Source organism: Pelobates fuscus, chromosome 3, assembly GCF_036172605.1.
Source record: "Pelobates fuscus isolate aPelFus1 chromosome 3, aPelFus1.pri, whole genome shotgun sequence".
Lineage (NCBI taxonomy): Eukaryota > Metazoa > Chordata > Amphibia > Anura > Pelobatidae > Pelobates > Pelobates fuscus.
In genome coordinates this window covers 366105953-366124001 of record NC_086319.1, presented here as the reverse complement: position 1 = coordinate 366124001, position 18049 = coordinate 366105953, and the positions used below count along the sequence as shown (strand labels likewise).

Sequence of the window (18049 nt, the reverse complement as noted above, 5' to 3'; positions counted from 1 at the left end):
GAACCAGTTTAGTAGCCCTTCTTTGAACTCTCTCTAAGGTATCAATATCCTTCTGAAGATAGGGTCTCCAGTACTGTGTACAGTACTCCAAGTGAGGTCTCACCAGTGTTCTGTACAATGGCATGAGCACTTCCCTCTTTCTACTGCTAATACCTCTCCCTATACAACCAAGCATTCTGCTAGCATTTCCTGCTGCTCTATTACATTGTCTGCCTACCTTTAAGTCATCAGAAATAATCACCCCTAAATCCCTTTCCTCAGATGTTGAGGTTAGGACTCTATCAAATATTCTGTACTCTGCCCTTGGGTTTTTACGTCCAAGATGCATTATCTTGCACTTATCCACATTAAATGTCAGTTGCCACAACTCTGACCATTTTTCTAGTTTACCTAAATCATTTTCCATTTGGCTTATCCCTCCTGGAACATCAACCCTGTTACATATCTTAGTATCATCCGCAAAAAAGACACACCTTACCATCAACACCTTCTGCAATATCACTAATAAAAATATTAAAGAGAATGGGTCCAAGTACAGATCCCTGAGGTACCCCACTGGTGACAAGCCCAAGCTTCGAATATACTCCATTAACTACAACCCTCTGTTGCCTGTCACTCAGCCACTGCCTTACCCATTCAACAATATTGGAATCCAAACTCAAAGATTGTAGTTTGTTGATAAGCCTTCTATGTGCAACAGTGTCAAAAGCCTTACTGAAATCTAGGAAAGCAATGTCTACTGCACCACCCTGATCTATAATTTTAGTTACCCAATCAAAAAAATCAATAAGATTAGTTTGGCATGATCTCCCTGAAGTAAACCCATGTTGTCTCTGATCTTGAAATCCATGTGTTTTTAGATGTTCAACAATCCTATCCTTTAACATGGTTTCCATCACTTTCCCCACTACTGAAGTTAGGCTTACTGGCCTATAGTTGCCCGACTCCTCCCTATTACCTTTCTTGTGAATGGGCACAACATTCGCTAACTTCCAATCTTCTGGGACTACTCCTGTTATCAATGATTGGTTAAATAAATCTGTTAATGGTTTTGCTAGTACACCACTAAGCTCTTTTAATAGCTTTGGGTGTATTCCATCAGGTCCCATTGACTTATTTATCTTTACTTTTGACAGTTGAAATAGAACCTCTTCCTCTGTAAACTCACGTGTAATAAATGACTCATTTATCCTTTTTCTTAACTGAGGTCCCTTTCCTTCATTTTCATCTGTAAATACCGAACAAAAATATTCATTGAGGCAGTCAGCTAGACCTTTATCCTCATCTACATACCTTCCTTCTTTTGTTTTTAATCTAACTAATCCTTGTTTTACTTTTCTTTTCTCATTTATGTATCTAAAAAAGGTTTTGTCCCCCTTTTTTACTGACTGTGCTATTTTCTCTTCTGTGTGTGATTTGGAAGCTCTTATAACTTGCTTAGCCTCTTTCTGCCTAATCTTATAGGTCATTCTGTCTTCCTCACTCTGGGTTTTTTTATAATTACTAAATGCTAACTTTTTGTTTTTTACTATTTTGGCTACATCTGTGGAGTACCACAGTGGTTTCTTGAATTTTTTGCTTTTACTGACAAGCCTAATGCAATTTTCTGTTGCCTTCAGTAGTGCAACTTTTAAATAATCCCATTTCTTTTGGACTCCATTTAAATTGCTCCAGTCTGATAATGACTCCTTTACACATATTATAATTTTGGAAAAGTCTGTTTTTCTAAAGTCTAAAACTTTTGTTTTTGTGTGGTGTGACTCAGTCACTGTTCTTATATTAAACCACACTGACTGATGATCACTGGATCCTAAACTTTCACCTACAGTAATATCTGATACCAAATCTCCATTTGTTAACACTAAATCTAGTATGGCCTCTTTACGAGTTGGCTCCTCAACGACTTGTTTTAGAGACAATCCCAGTAGGGAGTTTAGAATATGTGTGCTCCTGGCACAAGTAGCTATTTTTGTTTTCCAATTTACATCAGGAAGATTAAAGTCACCCATGATGATAACTTCCCCCTTCATTGTCATTTTGGCTATTTCTTCAACTAGTAGATTATCTAACTCTTCAATTTGTCCTGGGGGCCTATAAATCACACCTACACGAGTTACTGTGTGATTACCAAATTCTAACGTAACCCAAACTGACTCTATGTTCGCCTCACTAACCTTTATTAGGCTAGATTTTATGCTATTCTTTACATACAGGGCCACCCCTCCCCCTTTCTTGCCTTCCCTGTCTTTTCTATATAAAGAGTACCCTGGTATTGCTATGTCCCATTCATTTTTCTCATTATACCATGTCTCAGTAACAGCGACTAAATCTACACTATCAGTTGCCATTATTGCCACAAGTTCATGGATCTTATTCCCTAAACTGCGAGCATTTGTAGACATGACTCTAAGCTTATCATTTTTTAACACACTTGCTACAGGCACCTTCTGTCCTTGTTTTGGGGGACAATTGGATTGATGTTTTATCACCCTTTTGCCCCCCCCTCCTAGTTTAAATACATCCTAGCAAAACCTCTGAACTGCTCACTGAGAACATTTGTTCCCTTTTGAGAAAGATGCAAACCATCTTTTTTGTACAGTTTATTTCCATTCCAAACAGAGCTACCATGAGCAATAAAGCCAAATCCTTGCTCCCGACACCATTCACCAAGCCGGATACCGCTATCAAATACCGATATATTAATGTGTGTCCTAATGTACTATAATGTTTCAAACTGACTATTGTTTGCATATAAAATCAATAAACAGAAATTAAACAAAAAAAAAACAAGGAGATGCGGATAAATCTTAGAACTGCAAAATAGAGCCGGAAGCAAGGCAATAACATACATACAGTAGGGTGTACATATGGTAAATGGTAATATAGCATCTTAATGGGTTACCCCAACCCCCATGACAACTTCTGTTATTAGATGTGGTCATGGAGGATCTGCATATACATACTAAAATGCCGCAATACAGAGATATTTGCACTTTTGTGCTAGCGGCTAGGTACACCCCTGGTTTTGGCAGCCCGCAACGGGTCGAAACGTTGATCCTTATTTGCTTCAATACAAATAGATTTCTCATCTATTTGTGTTACACATTTCATATTCTATGCAGCACCATGGTTATTTGGTTATTTCATTTTTTTTTTAAATATTTAGGACAGTGATACAAATTTTAGATATAAATAATAGCTATAAAAAACAGCTATAAAGGATATCAGAATTAATAAAAAAATTACCAGCGCACATTTTGTCCTTTACAGTTATGCAAAATCGTGCTCTCCCTGACAAACAGAAAATCAGAACCTTGATATCTAACAAACAACTCATATACAAACAGCATCTACAGGAACTCATCAATTGTATTCCAACCTGCATTTGCACTATTTATTCTTTTTTATTGTTGTGGTTTTTTATTATTCTATGTAGCCTCAGCACTGTATCTTTTTATTATGTAGAAAGTGCTGTAATGGACTACAATCACTGCCTTGTTATATAAAATAGTGTTTGTTTTTCCACCAAAATAACAAATTACATATTTTAAACACGAACAGTATTATCCAACTTTTTGAAGCTGATAGATATATTTCTTTTAGCAGCTTAGGCCAAAACAAATTAAGGGGTCCCCTACAAAATGGAAGTGACCCCTATTTTTAATGCATTCAAGTAACAAGAAGAAAACCAAAAACGTCCAAAATTCCAGCTGTTTCTTCAAATATACTGCCAGCAAATGCAGCCAGAAAACCCTTCCAAGATCAAACGAGGAAGAGGTCCCACCAATTAGAAAGTCTACATCTAGCAGGAATTAGAGGGCTATGTAGTTCATTACACAGGTGCAGTTCCACTAATCAGATCTCATGAGTGGAACCGCTAATTATAATGGATGAGACTGGCCACCAATATGTTTTTTACACACTTCCCCTCTGAAATCGACCATCTGGTCACCCCACTCGAAATAGTGCCCTTTTCCTCTTATTATGAATAAGCAAATCACTGAATTCACTAATTAGCAGCTTTAATATCACTAAAAGGTGTGAGCTGCATCCACCATAAACAATTGAGGTACAAACTGGCACTTCCAATGCTTAATTCGATGGTGTGTCTATAGGTGTTTTATAAATACACAATTTCACACTTGAGACTTAATTCCAATATTATAGCTGTCAGTGAGATATAAATTGTGAATTTTGCACTAAAGTGTGGCTGCCATTCATGCAGAAACTATATATTCACACTTGCTAGATAGTAACGTTTTCTTTATACACTGATCAGCCACAAGATTAAAACCATCTGCCTAATATCGGGTAGGTCCCCCTCGTGCTGCCAAACAGCTCTGATACTTTGAGACATGGACTCCACAAGACCTCTGAATGTGTCCGGTGCTATCTGGCACCAAGACATTAGTAGCAGATCATTTAGGTCCTGCAAGTTGTGAGGTGGGGCCTCCATGGATCGGATTTGTTGCTCCATCTCTGGGTAATTTAGAGGCCACATCTGAACTTGTTGTCATGTTCCTCAAACAACTGAACAACATCTGAACTCATTGTCATGTTCCTCAAACAATTCCTGAACACGTTTTGCAGTGCTGGAGGAGCCAGGGGCGTAACTATAAAACACAGGTCCCCATTGGCCCACATACTGTTTAACCAACACACACTTTCACTGACAGACACACACTCAATGGCACACACTCACTGACAGACACACACTCACTGACAGACAAACACTCTCATATACATACACTGCCATACACACACCAGCATACACTCACTACTTTGACTCACATTGACAGAAAAACACTCACTGACAGACATATCCACTAACTGACAGACACACCCTCTCACTGATTTGGCACACACTGACAGACACACACACACACACACACACTCACTGACAGACACACCCTCACTGATTTTACACCAACTCTCACTGATCTGAAACACTAACATACATGCACATTGTCACAAGTTAAATTTACAGTGTTTTTTTTTAGGCCTACCCAGCATCTCAAAAATAACTTATTCGCACTTGCTAGATAATAACCTTTTGGAGAGGCTATGACCTAGTCAACTAGATGCTCTGACCCAGTCACGGTGTGTGACCCAGTCATCAAGCGTCACTATTTGGCCAAGTCCCTCAGATATTTTCACTTGCCCATTTTTCCTGCTTCCAACACATGAAATTCTGTCTGTTGACTCGCTGCCTAATATATTCCACTGCCTATTATTTGCCACTGTAACGATCAAATATGTTATTCACTTCACCTGTCAGTGGTTTGAATGTTGTGGCTGATCAGCGTATGTTATTATGGTGCCTAAAATGCCCCTTTAGTGATGTAAGAAATAGAAAATGTGCTTTTCATCCAGTTTGGTGGTTGTACAACATTTTTTTTTTTTTTTTCATACACACGCAATATATAAAAAAACTGTACCTTGTTCTTGCCTTGGTTATTCGGTTCAACTAGCGAAAGTTGTATCCAGTGAGGTCATCGAGCAGTTGTCGGCTACAAAAAAAGCAGAACTTAAATAAGTATAATATAATATTTCTTATATGAAAGCATTAAATATATTTAAATGAAGCATGTGACAACTCAACAACAGCGCTGTGTTTTATAGAACGTAGATTTTAATTTACTAAAGTGAGAATTTTGAAGAATTTGGTTCATTTTACAGTTTGACTATTTGCGATTTTGTTTTGTACATTTTTTCCATTTTCCATTTTAGTGAATAAAATTCATTTTAAACACTTACATGTGCATGTCTACAAGGATTATTTACTAAACAATACACGAGAACATTTCGACCAATATTAAAAAAAAAAAAAAAAATCACATTTCAGTAAATATTTACAGCCTCGCAGTTTTTTCCCTAAAATTTGAAATATCCTGGCCAAGTTCTACAGGTTAGTAAATAACCTCTCTACTATGCCTTGAGAGGTAAGAGTGGATTGCAACGCTTTTACAGTTGGATGAAAGAGAATGCATTAGTGCTCCTTCGCAATAGCTCATAAAATGTAAGCTATCAAAAAATAATTATTTAAAAGGCTACATTTAACTCACCAAGCTCCCGTCACGTTTCAAGATTACAATAAAAATATATGTACTGATGGTTTTAGAAGCTGTGACAGCCTTATTAATGCTAAACCAGATTGTGGGCTAGTAACACATTAGAAAGTATATGGGATGAAATTCAATGTTTAATATTCCATATAGAGAAGTATAATTGTACACTTAACCTAAGTCTTGCCTTATTGGGGAGACAGCCCCAGAACTGCAGTAAAGATAAATATGACATTATTCAGCAAGACTGCTCTGGGATAAAATGTACCATAGAAAAATAGAGCTACGCTGTTTCAGGCTTAAATCAAATGTATACAATTTTAATCATTTGGGATTGTTCGTCTCGGACTAGTTTTATAGATGATTTAGTAATGCCTTGGTAAAGTTATTAATAGAAAAAAAAATCAATCAAATACAGGATTAATGAATGTGATAATAATAACTCTCATTTTGTCGAGTAACAGGTTTTGGCATCATAGAATTTACTGTAGTGAAGATCGATGGATACAAAGAGACAGTCAAACTGTTGTCATGGGCATGGCGGTCCTGGGGGGCCAGGACTGCTGGAGGAGTTCCGGGTCCCACATTGCCTATGTACATATATATATATATATATATATATATATAGCGATTTTCGATAGATAGAAATTGTCTTTATTACGCTGCTTCTGTATATTTGTGTGTGTACCTGCCAGCTGGGCCCCCAGCTACCTGATTGTGTCAGGGGCCCTAAAATGTCTGATGGCAGCCCTGGGGGGTCTGCATCTAACAGATAATGTAAACCGGACCTTTATGTGATTGTGGATCGTTATAACCAGACATGAAAAGGGATTTTTTTTTGCACATCAATCAAAATATAGTCAAAATATGACATACAAAGAAAAATAAAACAGAACAATGTAATGCAAATGGAAATTATCATGGTTGATAATAAGTGGGAGAGAGAACAGTTAATATGAGCTACACTGAACAATGGAAGCCCTTTATCAACATTTGTGGGTTTATTCCATTAAAACTGAAATATATATATTATCTTGATAAAGACCCAAGGAGGGTCGAAACGTCGATTATTTACTCTGCACAGAAGATGTATTAACTTTTTGATACAGTAAATACCTTTTATTTCCACTGAGAAGAGTCCTAGTGTGCTCCCTTCATTTGTTTGTTTATATATATATATATATACACATACACACACACACACACACATATACATACACACACACACACACACACACAAACTAAAACCAGTTATTTTCAGTTAAAAAGAGTAGTGAGTCAGATAATCAAATGGAAACATTCTTTGCTGATCCATTCTTTAATTGCAATGATATACAAATTTAAATATTTCAAAACAACTTAAACCTTTTTACTGCATTACTTCAATGCACTGGCAAACTAGGACTAAAAAGTAAACCATTTATTGTGGGAAGTTGCTAAATATGGTTTGCCGTTTTATTTTAATACAAAACTATTTATAGTGCATAAAAATCTATGCAAATATAAAACATTCTATTTTCACAGCATTAGAAGCGAAGACAGTCACAAAACCTAGGCTGCACGCACTATATGAACAAGGATCAAACAGTTAACTAGATACTGACCCCAATAATTATCTATAAACATGGATACACATACAAAGACCTTTAATGATACTGCTAGGCAGAACTGCATTTATGACTACAAAAAAAAAAAAAACAACAACAAAAAAAACACCCTATCTGTATTGTCACTGCAGGTGAATTTGTAAAATGAACTCTCCAAGTATAACCACTAAGCCCGCAGTAGTGGTTATGGTGTCAGGAGAGTCCTGACATCCTCCTTGGGTAAGTAGTCTAACGTTTGAATGATATAACAACGTACCTAGAGTAGTCAGGTGACAGTCACTTCCTCAACTGAGCTAAGCCCGGCAGTGCAAGGCTTAGCCTGTACCACTGCTGTGGGTGGTGATATATGGAGCGGGCCTCTCAAAAGGGTGGACCAACACAGAAAGGAGGCAGATCCACCTAAAGAACTAGCAGGTCATACTGGCGTAAATGTATGCTATGTTGTCTCCCAACCAAGCAGACCATACATATTTTCAGCGTGCTCCACCGTTTTCTAGCGCTCTAAGCATAGTTTGAGCAAGTATAATGATGTACTCAAGCTATGCTTTCTGTGGACAGTACCCTGGATTCTGCAAAAGCGGGACACCAGGGAACAAAGACCGGGTAGCAGGACAGGACCCTAAGATAGGGACTATCCTGTCATAATTTGGACGGTTAGGAGTTTTGTTAGCTAACTGGCTGATATCAATAAGCTAACGCCCTCAGCCAATGAGCTGGTCCTAGCATAGCTCAGTGGAACTAACATAAGCTCCAGGCAGATTTGGATTCTTACCTTGGGAGAGTGGCCCGATGCTACAAGCATTAAGACCTTCTTTATGTTGAATGCTAGGTTCAAAGGACAAAACTCATAACATAATGATTGACATGGAGCAAAGATGGAGGCGCCCTGTTGCATGCTAAAGAGGTGGTTTCTGAACATTTAATCTTATTTTTCACACCTCGCAAATAAATATAAATATATTAACATAATGTTAAAAATCCTTAGATATTACATTTTCCCTTGAAATTGTCTTTATTACGCTGCTTCTGTACCCACTCCACTTTTTAATTTCTTTCGAGATGCAGGCTAGGATGAAGACTTGGGAATAAGAATTTCTGTACAATTTGAAAGCATCAACAATATAGTATTTTCCAAAGTGATTTGACAAGCACATTTTTATGAGTTTATTTCTTGCAATATTTGTTTTATTTGCTTGCACACAATTACATTATTTTGAGCTTCATTTTAATTGTATGACTCAGAGTGAATTGTAACAACACAGATATTTCTGATATATATGAGCCGACACATTATCAGCTTTCGGAGCTTTTGATCAGAATTACTGTCCCCGTAATTTATCCATCTGGTATCTAATACAGTTAACTTTATTCATCCAATAAATTTCATATATAATGTAGAAACAATTCTCTGAACTAAAAAAATAAAGGCGCACTTTATTACTTTTTTGCTCTTACCAGAGGTTTATTTAATTTTCTAGAATTCCGGTAAGACTCACCTCAATTTAGACATGGAACGTTTCTTTCATAGTGTAGTTTGGCTTTAGATATTATCGTTATACCAATAACAAACACGTAGGATAAATGTTCTAACTTATAGAATGAATTATGTGATGAAGGACCTGATCTTTTTTAGCAGGATAATATCTTATAAAGTTGGTTCCATACATAAATGGTGTCAGAACGATACTGTGGCCAAACATGCAGAATTAAGTAAAACATTGAGAAAATACAAAAATAGATTAACGTATTATCGGGCATTAGAATGGCCGGATTTAACATACGTAGAATAATCAGTATCAAGGGACACAGACAAAAGCATAAACGAATAGACAAAAGCCAAAAGGTCAAGGATATCAGAAATAAGGATAGTCAGGAACAAGCTCAAATAACCAGAAGACAAACTCAGAGAACTCACTCTGATAACCAGCTAGTAGAAACCATGACAGGGCGTTGTAAAACAGCAATAGGAGGTTTAGCTAACTCTAAGGTTTTTTTTTTTAAAAATGGCTAACATAGGTCTTGTGATTCCAGAATGTGCTGTAGCGGCGATAACATGACGATGCACGCATGTTCACAGGACCTTTCACCTGGTCGGAGGCGGGGTTATATAACTCCGCAGGAAAACAGCAGCCGGCATCCATTAGAATAACGTACTCAATGGGGGCTGCAGCAAAGGCTGATCGGGCTGTGATCCGCCGATATCATTAGCATGACCGCACAAGTTGGGTGCAGTCAGGGCCGGCGCGTCCATAAGGCGGCTCAGGCGGCCGCCTTAGGGCGCACCGGCCCGGGGGGCGCAAAAGTCCGGGTGACCGGCAGGAGGTTGGGAAGCGCATAGCTCCCCTCTCCTGCCGGTCACTTCTTGTAGCGTGGCCGAGCGCAAGCCGGCAGTGCCGCGGACTGTGTGGAGGGGGCGGGGATATGAACACGTCATATCCCTGCTCCCTCTGTAGCACACAGCGAGGCTGGCGCCCAGCAGGGGCAGAGCTACCGCCGGCCCCCTACGTCAGCATGGGAGCAGAGAGGAGGCAGAGAGGAGGGGGGCTGGGCAGGACCAGCTCCTCCAACTCCCAACTACCTCAGGCAGCACTTTGGATCTCAGGTAAGCCACCCTCCTGAACCTGTCTGTCAGTGTGTGTATGTCTGTCTGTCTGTCAGTGTGTGTATGTCTGTCTGTCTGTCAGTGTGTGTGTGTATGTCTGTCTGTCAGTGTGTGTGTGTCTGTCTGTCTGTCAGTGTGTGTGTGTGTGTATATCTGTCTGTCAGTGTGTGTGTATGTCTGTCTGTCAGTGTGTGTGTGTGTTTGTGTGTATGTCTGTCAGTGTGTGTGTATGTCTGTCTGTCTGTCAGTGTGTGTGTGTCTGTCTGTCTGTGTATGTCTGTCTGTCTGTCAGTGTGTGTGTGTATGTCTGTCTTTCAGTTTGTGTGTGTGTATGTCTGTCTGTCAGTGTGTGTGTCTGTATGTCAGTGTGTGTGTCTGTATGTCAGTGTGTGTGTATGTCTGTCTGTGTGTGTGTATGTCTGTCTGTCAGTGTATGTCTGTCTGTGTGTGTGTGTATGTGTCTGTCTGTCAGTGTATGTCTGTCTGTCAGTGTGTGTGTATGTCTGTCTGTCAGTGTGTGTGTATTTCTGTCAGTGTGTGTGTATGTCCGTCAGCGTGTGTGTGTGTCTGTCTGTCAGTGTGTGTGTATGTCTGTCTGTGTATGTCTGTCTGTGTGTGTGTGTATGTCTGTCTGTCAGTGTGTGTGTGTGTGTGTATGTCTGTCTGTCAGTGTATGTCTGTCAGTGTGTGTATGTCTGTCAGTGTGTGTATGTCTGTCAGTGTGTGTGTGTGTCTGTCTGTCAGTGTGTGTGTGTGTGTCAGTGTGTGTGTATTTCTGTCTGTCAGTGTGTGTGCATTTCTGTCTGTCAGTGTGTGTGTATTTCTGTCAGAGTGTGTGTATTTCTGTCAGTGTGTGTGTGTGCCTCTCTGTCAGTGTGTGTGTGCCTGTCAGTGTGTATGTGTGTCTGTCTGTCAGTGTTTGTGTGTGTGAGTGTATATGTCTGTCAGTGTGTGTCTGTCTGTCAGTGTTTGTGTGTGTATGTGTCTGTCAGTGTGTGTGTATGTCTGTCAGTGTTTGTGTGTATATGTCTGTCTGTCAGTGTGTGTGTATATGTCTGTCTGTCAGTGTGTGTGTGTATATGTCTGTCAGTGTGTGTGTATATCAGTCTGTCAGTGTGTGTGTGTATATGTCTCAGTGTGTGTGTGTATATGTCTCAGTGTGTGTGTGTATATGTCTGTCTGTCAGTGTGTGTGTGTGTGTCTTTCTGTATCATTGTGTATGTATGTCTCTATATGCCTCTCTGTTTCTTTATGTCTGTGTCTGTATTTCTGTGTGTGCCTGTGTCTGTATGAATGTATGTCTGTGTTTGCACGACAATGTACCTGTATGTGTAGATTGTATGACTGTGTTTGTTTGATTGTGTGACTTTTATGACTGTATGTCTGTATATCTTTGTGACTGTGTGCCTGAATAATTATGTCTGTGTGGTTGTATGGTTGTGTGTCTGTATGTTTGTGTATTTGTGCATGTATGTATTTTTGCCTGTATCCATGTCTATGTGGGAGAAAAAGAGAGATAGATAGGGACTGGGGGGAAGAAAGAGACAGAAAGGGGCTGGCGGGGAAGTAAGAAATACAGAAGAGGGGTTGTAGGAGACACACTAAAGGGCACAAAGGGGCCAAAGGGGTAAGACATTGAAGAGGTTGGATATGCAACACTAATGGGGGTAAGAAATTCAAAAGGGGGCTACGAGACACAGAGGTGAAGATGCATTGTTTATCTTTGGGGGGAGGCGTGGGGTGGGGCGTCAAAATGCATCTTCGCCTGTGTAGTCAAAAATCCTAGCACCGGCCCTGGGTGCAGTCACATGTGTGCCTATGGATCTGTGACAAATGGTCTGTCAAGAGCATTGTGGGTAAGTCAATTGGCTTGCATACATCCTTGGCCTCATACCTTGGAGATGATATGTAATTCTCTGTGACTCAACAAAGCAAAGCTCAACCTGGCTCCAACATCTGAAAAGTTATTTGCATAGATTAGAGACAGTTTTTAGTAATGCCCATGATTTTGGCCTGAGATGTTCAATGAGCCATGGTTCCCATGATGGATAAACCTTGACATGCGCATTGTCGTCTCTTTGGCCTATTCCAGTTATAACTAATTAACCTCCAATAAACACAGACACAAGGAATATTTGGCAAAAATATTCCACGGCTTTATTAATTATATATATATATAAAATAAGATATAAAATTTTAGAGGTCATTGTCACCAACATTTTAAAAGACATCCCCCCAATTAACATAACTAAATACCCAGACAATGACCTCAAAACATATTTACATAATACAACCATATAACAGTGTAACAGATCATAAATAACAGAAAAAACTGGCAGGGATTGGAACTTTCTTGGTTGGGTAGGATTGAAGCAGTCAATTCCTATCTCCTTCCTAAGTTGACATTTTTATTTAGTAACCTCCCGTTGAGGGTGACATGCCAGACGATACGCGGTCTTCAAAGGCAATTATCAAATTATATTTGGCAAGATAGGAGACCTAGAGTCTCATTGGAAATACTACAGAGAGATTGGAAAGAAGGGGGGATCCGTTTCCCAGATATACAGAAATTATATATGAACAACATGGTGGCTCACCTAATTAAGTGTGACAATTATACAATGGCCAGACCAAATTGGTTAGACATTGAAAAGTCAGATCTTGGTGACATGGAACCTCTATCGCTCTGGTGGTGCGATAGCGAACTTTTAAAAAACATAAGATCTAGCAACCCAATGAACAACACAATGATCTATACCGTTAAGTACTTAAAAAAGAAATACGGAACAAAACATATATCACTAAATGCCCCACTAATAACCCTAAAACTTTATATAAAGGATATAAATATACAAGAATGGGAAAACGGTGGAGTAGAAAGAATAGCGGAACTTTTAAATAATAACAATATGTTGCCATTTCCAATACTTCAATCTAAATATAATCTCCCTGCGAAGGAAATTTTTAATTATTTAAGAATAAAATCCTTTACTATGGGGAAAGACTTTTCGGAAAGTTCTCTAATGGACCAGTTTGTAGCATTTCATTATAAAAAAAAAATTGCCTCCAGATATAACCAATTCGCAAGAAGCCAAAGGCAAATAGATAAAGCGCCAGCAATGTATAAATGGGAGCAAGAGCTCGGTTTCCTTTCCTCGGTGGAGGACTGGCTGTTGGGCTTGCAAGCAGTGAGAAGATATATACATGGGGTGAATATACAGGAAGTGTACTTTAAACTAGTATACCGTTGGTATCTGGTCCCTATTCGCCTTCATAGATTTCAACCCACACTCCTACCAGATTGTTGGAGATGCGGTAGGGAGTTGGGTTCATTCTCCCACATCTGGTGGGACTGTGAGGAGTTGAAACCTGTGAAATTAATCTTAGCGGAACTGGCAGACTTTATGTTTGAAGTTCGGACTGAGATTACGCCTCAAATGTTTTTGTTTCATTTAGATTTACCAAAAAGCAATATAAAATAAAAAATTCTTTGGATTTATATCTGTATGGCAATAAAAATAGTTATGGCCAGAAACTGGAGAAATATGGGTGCGTTAAACTGGCAGGATATATGTATACAAATTGAATACCAACGCAACATGGAAGCTGGGATAGCCAAGATATCTAAAGAAAAATATAATGAAGTCTGGGTCCCTTGGGTTAGATTTATTAATTACAACATGTAAACCGCCCCCCGCCCCCCCCCCCACCCCCCACCCCTCATAGAGATAGCTACCCACAGGCAGTAAGAGAATGGGAAGTAGGTATGGTCAAGATGTAATGTACGGTATGTTTGTATGTTTGTATGGCTGTAGATACAGCAGAATACTGGTAGATGTTTATTAGAAGCACGGCCCGATTGGCATTTATAATTATTATTTATTGTATCACTATTGTAAAGTAACTTTTTGTACCGTGTTTAAAATTACATAGTTGAAAGCTGTATCTGTACTTGAATGAATTTTTAAAAAAAATAAATGAAAATAAAGATTTATATATATAAAAAAAAAAAATAACATAAACATTAACACAGCCACCCAGGGCAACCATTTCCAATTGTAGGGGCATACCAAGACACCCCTACACCATTATCGTAGCCACCAAGGGCATCCCTTTCCACTGTAGGGGCATACCAAGACACCCCTACACCATTAACATAGCCACCAAGGGCATTCCTTTCCACTGTAGGGGCATACCAAGACACCCCTACACCATTATCCCAGCCACCAAGGGCATCCATTTCCAGTGTAGGGGTATACCGAGACATCCCTACACCCCCAGGTTCGTAGCTACCGCCGAGCTCGAACCTACCACCAAATCTAAAGGTAAGTATTCCTCCTGACCTATCCCACTTACCAAAAACCGAACTACCCCCAATTAAACTAAACCATCCCCCGCCGCCGTGACAAAACGGGAGAGTCATAATTCTTAACCATTAACCCACTAAATTAGGGAGGGTGGGCGGGACAGCTAACAGGTAAAGATTTCAAATTAAAATGGAACCCAATTTTAAAATGGCGAATATTTATATGACTAAGCCACTCGCCTTTTACCAATTGACCAATCAAGTAACACTCCTCCATAGGCCTGCCTCCTAGCTCTGTCAAGGCCCATTCCACCTAGCTTTGCTTATTCCATGGGCTTCACAACCATTATAACTTTTATCGGGAGCAATCATTGCTGCATTACACAAAATATCTTCTTCAAACAAATTCTACAAAATTCCACACAGAGTAAGTCCTTATATTTGACTTGTACTCACATTTCCCATCGGAAAAAGGCAAAATTACCTAAAAGATAAATAAATATTGCTCCCATTGTCTGCTTTTCCACAGTCGAAAACATGTCTTCAGAATTATTGAAAACATGTCTTCATGATTAGCTTGCACAGTACAAGGTTGACTAGGTTGTACATCTTCACAAGATTCTGGACTAGAATTGCATTCAAACAATATTTTTAATATCCCAAATGTTCTGTCCAGCTTGTATCCCTGATTATTGATTTCCACCATTTCATTTCCTTTATGGCAGGAGAAACGATCTTCCTTCAATCCCCATGGGATGATATTATGTCATTTTTATTTTTCGTAGCATAGAAAGTTCCCATGAGAACCCCTGCATAGTGACATATACACAGAGCTGTCATACAAACACCTAAGCGTAGATTTGTTTTTATGTATGTAGTTGCTACCTGTATAAGTGTATGGCTGTCAATAAAAAAAAAAATAAGTCAGTAATAGGTACATTGAAACTGCTAAAATAAATGCAAAATGAAAATGGTCAGAGGTGAGAAAATACTGTATTATTATATTATAATCAAATATACAAGAGGTTTATTCAAAAGCAAAACGAACTGACATTTATTGCAAAATAGCCAAGTATGACAAACGGCTAGACTTTTCTTACCATGAAATTATGTTGGCTTAACGTTTGTGGGAAGGTTGGTAGAGGGCTTGCGATAACTATCAAAAATCAATTTAGACCCTAAACATATTAAACATTTAACAATCAGGACTGATATATGAATCTATTTTGAGTTTTTTTTAATTAGTTGCACTGGGTGTATAAAATGTATTATATGTGAAAATATTAGATTTATTTTTCCATTTTGTAACATTTTATTTATTCTAGGTATATATAGGATCTTGATAAAGCCTCATATAGAGACGAAACGCATAGACGTCTGGTCCATCTGTTTGAGCAGGCCCGGATGGCTGATCCACTCCTACAAGGCAGCTGCGGCCTTTTTTGAAGTTACCGGCTGCGGCTCACCTCGTGTCTCCAGATGTTTGTGCTCCCCCGTCGCGGCTAAGTATCACAGAACATTAAGACTACACAGTCTGCGGTTTGAGTGCACACGTACACGTGTAGCACTCTGAGCTGGGGTTGAGCTCGCTGGGCATCTGGACCTCTGGAATCCCCACTGACTAAACACATCTTTAACAATACGTGAAGGGGCCCCTCACAGACAAGTAATTGTTCATCATTTGCAAGCTTGCTGTTTATGTTTTAATTATTACTGTATGTTGGGTGATTTTTTGGGGCTCAGAGATCCTATTACTGTGACTATACCCTATATTTTTTATATTTATACTTTTCACTGTGTAGTGGATCAATCCCCTTTTCTACTCGGGATTTCCACTTATTTTATTTAGCAGTTAGTGTAGCGTTCGTATCTATTTTTTTTTAATTTGTGGTCTAGATACAACCTCTAACTTTTTTGTTACTCTTATGCATTGGATACATTGTGACTATAGTTGTTACCTACGGCAATATAGTCTCATAGGCCTTATGCAAAGCTGACTCGTATCGTATTCATACTATATTTTTTATAACAGGAGTGCCCACATCCTATGTTTTTATTATTCATACATAAAGGATATTAGATGAAAGTCCTTTAAAAAAGATGATATAAAATATGTATGGGGGCACTTGAAGAGAAACCCTTAAATTATGGTGGAACAAACCTATAGCTCAAATTCGAGGTTTTGTTTTGGTTCAGAAAGTAGACAATTGTCTCCATCCTTAAGGGTTTAGGATCTTTTGTCGGCTTTACCATAATTGACCATCTGCATGGTTTTTGTTTTTCCTTATGTCCGATACCCAGTGGCACCATGCCGAACCATTCTATCATGTTTTGATTTAACTTGCTTTCTTTTTTAACATCTACTGACATATCTTGTATTTAGCTTATTTCCTAGTATAATATTAGCACTTGAAAATTTGCAGATTTAGCGACAGCCATATTTAGATTATCGAATGCTTTGTTGCTCGAGTTCACTCCTTGACTGTTCATAATTGTTGTGGCAATTTATATTTCTTTGTACTTTCCTGCACTAAAAAAAAAAATAAAAAAAAAATGGATCTTTGTTGCTCTGTTCAGATAGCAATAAATATTTTATGTAAAGGAACACCATAGTTATTCCGACCACCTCATCTCAATGACATGGTCTGGATGCTGTGTTCCTGTTCTCTAAATCCTGCAATGAAAAACATTGCAGGTTTGTTTTTTTAGACACTGTGATGTTTACATTGCAGGGTTAAACCACCACTAATGGCTGTCAATATGAGTATGGGGTCTCTAGTGGCCGGTAGACTCCAATCCTATTCATCAGTCTCCTAGTAACGTCCGATAATAAACTGGTTACTGTATCATTATTGCCTTTCCCATTGCCATAGAGACCCCTCCAACATCTGGAAGACTCTAATAAAGGTCTTGGGAAGAGCTTGTTTGGGATATGTGATATTACGATTCCAGAATTTATCTATGAGCTAGTTTAACATTTGATGATTCGATCATCAAACTTACTCCATGAACATAATTTTGGTTCCTTAAAAAAAGGATAAGAACCACTAAAGAAATTAAAATCACTGATTCTAAATAGCTAGGCATTTACGGTTTAGTTTTTTAGTTTTTTTTTTTTATGTTTCTAACTTCATATATTTTGTTACTTATGCACATGTGTACACCGCTTTTTTAATAATTTAGCATACATTTAAAATTTCTCTACATAAAAAAAAATTCCACATTTGTTGCACGTGGAGAATGATTAGTATGCCTACCTACACGCCTTACTGGCACAGTGATTCTGAAATAGCCAAATAGTTTACCAATAATCAATATTTATCTCCTACAGTCTGTGTGCTGCCGTGTGTGACTACATTGGAAATACTGTTACAGATGTCAAAGGGTAGGCGAGCTAATTTATTATAATGATCTATTCACTAAATTGGGCAAAATAAATAAAGGACATTTACATTGAAGCCTATAAATT

At 38.5% G+C, this 18049-nt stretch overlaps 1 protein-coding gene across 6 annotated transcripts in view; it reads right to left on the bottom strand.

The window, feature by feature from the left end:
- Positions 1–18049, bottom strand: part of LINGO1 (leucine rich repeat and Ig domain containing 1) — a 451779-nt gene that overhangs the window by 261612 nt on the left and 172118 nt on the right. For all 6 annotated transcript variants that reach the window (XM_063449330.1, XM_063449331.1, XM_063449333.1 and 3 more), the window contains one exon: positions 5439–5510. The gene's annotated coding sequence lies outside the window, so the exon portion shown is untranslated. The remainder of the gene's footprint in view (positions 1–5438; positions 5511–18049) is intronic.